This window comes from Mirounga angustirostris, unplaced genomic scaffold, assembly GCF_029215605.1.
Source record: "Mirounga angustirostris isolate CCGP_5_RB_7025 unplaced genomic scaffold, mMirAng1.0.hap1 SCAF_10, whole genome shotgun sequence".
Taxonomy (NCBI): Eukaryota; Metazoa; Chordata; class Mammalia; order Carnivora; family Phocidae; genus Mirounga; species Mirounga angustirostris.
In genome coordinates this window covers 100,368,055-100,371,282 of record NW_026991718.1, presented here as the reverse complement: position 1 = coordinate 100,371,282, position 3,228 = coordinate 100,368,055, and the positions used below count along the sequence as shown (strand labels likewise).

Below are 3,228 nucleotides of genomic sequence, written 5' to 3'. Positions count from 1 at the left end.
GTGTAAAAATCTCTCGCTGACAGTCTGATGATTTATAAGCACTAGGATGCTCCTGTCGTAGATTGCAATCCTTGTACCACCATTAGCTTGACTTGGAACTCTTGAAGGCTGGAAGACACAAACTTTACCAGGAGGTTAAGAAGACAGGGCCCCAAAAGTAACAGCAATAGAATAGCCACTCAAGGCCCAAGGAAAGGCAGGAACCAGGCAATGTTAGGGATATAGCCTGTAATAGAGTACCATATAGTTTGAGCATTGGTACAATTAACCCACGCAACCATTTGACTTATTTGTAAATCTGAATATTCAGTTCAACCTCCCCAGCAGCGTTGATGTATATACAGCAAGTTTTCGTTGACTATTGTACAGACATCTCCTTGTTCAGCCAGAAGATAATCTAGGGCCAACCTACTGTCAAGTACAACCTATTTGCTAAAGAATGTAAGGACTCCCAGAGGCCCTGTAAGGTGTCACCAGCATCTGAGGCCAGTTTGTCTAAGGCCTGGATATGGTTCTTTGAGGTTGTTTTATGATAGGTGAAACACCCTCAGGGGGCAGCCAGTCTTATGGCTGCTCCAATTTCTGCTGAGGTGAGTCGCAGTGCTCTTTTTTAACTGGTTTGAGAAGTGACTTTATATATAGTGGGGCCTAATCCTTTGGGGCTTAGCCCTTTAGGGCCTAATTGTCCCAAAGTGTACTCTCACTAGAAGGGAACATTATTTGCTTAAAGAAACAAGAAGAAGGAGAAATCTGAGCTCCCTTCATAGAGTAGTTTATTTAGTGGTGTACTAGAGCGTGAGCTACAAGCTTGGCAAGGTAAAGAGGAACTAAACCATCTTTATAATAGGGGACCCAAGTTAGGTTCATTACTCATCTGGGAGACAGAAGCTGTCCATCCAACGGCCTCCCCATCTAGTTCTGAGTCCTCTTTTATTCTCTCCTTGCTGTACAAGGCAGATGGGGTCTGATAGGTGAGCCTCTAGGAAGGGGTTGCTGTTCCTTTTCAGTGCATACAGGAGGAGTTAGGATGGGGGCCTGGGGAGAGTAGGGATGAGTCCACACACCAGTGAGTCTGGTTGGGGGTACATGAAGAGCTTAAAGAGGAAAATGGCAGAGGATAAATAGAGGGTTAGCTTCCCATATCAGTAAGGCAGGTATCTGTCTGGTAGGGGCAACAGTGTTGTCCCTGTTTTTCACAGAGAAGTTTAATCTGGAGACTGGTTTGGTTCCAAAAATCTATAAGCCCTATATACCTTAGATTGCCGCAATCATTGAGTTCCACTATTAGAAGTGATGTTCTCCTAATGAGGTTAAAAGTCAAGGTGAGATTAGTATCTTCATTTATAGGTACAAACTGGAGCTTAGGAACCCCTTCTTGTGGGTGGAGATGATAGATCCAATCATTAGAAAGATTATTTCCTGAAGCCACAATGCTAGAAAAGTTGACAATTGAATTTTCTCTCCAGGTTTCCCTCCCTTTGTTATTTCCTTCCCAACTCATCCTCAGGAGAAAGGCCAAGAGAAGGGTCTACCTCTTCCATCTCATCATTGGTTTCCATGTCTTAGACCCAGCAGGGGAGGAACAGACCTTTCCCGGGGGGTGGAGGTGACCCAAAACAGTATTGGTAGAGAAGGAAAAGTAAAACAGGGGCAACAAAAAGAAAACTCAGCAAACCAATTCAAAGCATAATCACTTATCTGACTCCAAGGGTCACTTCTGGAACAAGTATCTAAGGTCTTCCACATGTTCACAAGAGTAAGATGGTTCTGGGCCTGAAGAAGTCCAGGATAAAAAGGTTTTAGCCTGGAAAGATGTACCCAGTTAGGGATTCCCTGTAGCTTAACTGCTGTTGGAATGGCTAAAATCACTAGATGGGGCCTTTCCACTTAGGTAGCAAATCTTCTGGGGAGCCCTCTTTCCAAGTTTTAAGGAGGACATGATCTCCTGGATTAATGCGCAATGGGGTGGCCTCTTCTAAATTACCTCTATGGGGTGCTGGTAGCACATGATTAACATAATCCAAAATAGATTTTTGTACCTGGCCCAAGTTAATAATATGCTGAAAGCCTTGGCTTATTTCCCTATCTAGTAAAATATCAGCAGTGAGGAAGGGTTCCCCGTATGTCATTTCAAATGGGCTGAGTCTTAGGCTAGTCTTAGGGCAGTGGGAATCCTGACTAGTGCAATAGGAAGTAATTTGGCCCAAGGCTCATGAATTTCCTGACAAAGTTTCTCTAAGGTTTTCTTTAGGGTATGATTCATCTTTTCAAACTTTCCTGAAGACTGGGGACTCCAGCAGGAGGCATGTGGTTTATAGTTTATTCCCAGGGCTGTCGAGAGGCCTTGGGTGACCTTGGCTATAAAGAAGGGCCTGTTGGCGCTCTGGAGAGACTAAGGAAGATCAAAAGGAATAATTACTTCTTTTAGGAAGGACTTGTAAACCTCAGTTGCCTTCTCAGATGGAGTGGAGAAGGCTTTGACCCATCCTGTGAAGGTGTCAATGAACATAAAGAAGATACTTATACCCTGATTATGGGGGCATTTGAGTGAAGTCTATTTGCCAACCTTTCCCTATGTATGTACCTTGGTGTTGGACTGGCTTAAGTAATGAGGGAGGGATTTGATGGGCCTGTGCATTGTTAGGAGCACACAAGTTATAGGTGAGGGTTACCTGTTTTACCATTTTTCTAAGTCCCCTTCCTGAAAAGATCTTTTGTACGTAGTCCCATAGAGCATCTCTCTCATAGTGGGTAGCATTATGTAAATACTTAATGAGTTTCCACATTTGGGCCCCAGGAATGAGAACCTTGTCATCCTTTATGAACTGTACAGTACTCTGTGGTTTTTTTTTTTTATATCTCCACGTAGGGAGCACGTTCCCACAAGCTGAGAATAATGAAGTTTCAGAGGTCTGTGGTCACCCCAGAGAGGGTATGAAGGAAGGGAAAGAGTGTGGAAAAGAAGAGGGAGGTTAAAGGAGGAGAGAAGAAAGGGAAAAGGGAAATGTATTGCCTGAATGACAGCAGTGAGAATCCTGGGACACCGGAGGCAGATGTGCCTCCATGTGACACTGGAACAAACGTTCAGGTGGCCTCATGTCAGCCACAATGGGGTTGCATCTGTCTGTCTTCCCTGAAGGGTCCCAGACCCTCTCTAACAGGGGGGAAAAGACCCCCCTGGGGTCCCTTCGTGGTCGCTGAAATATGGTACCAACCTGGGTCCTTGGG

General features: G+C 44.6%; 1 pseudogene; it reads right to left on the bottom strand.

The window, feature by feature from the left end:
• Nucleotides 1-838: 838 nt before the first annotated feature.
• LOC129046150 (endogenous retrovirus group V member 2 Env polyprotein-like) lies at nt 839-2,684 on the bottom strand (annotated as a pseudogene).
• Nucleotides 2,685-3,228: the final 544 nt, after the last annotated feature.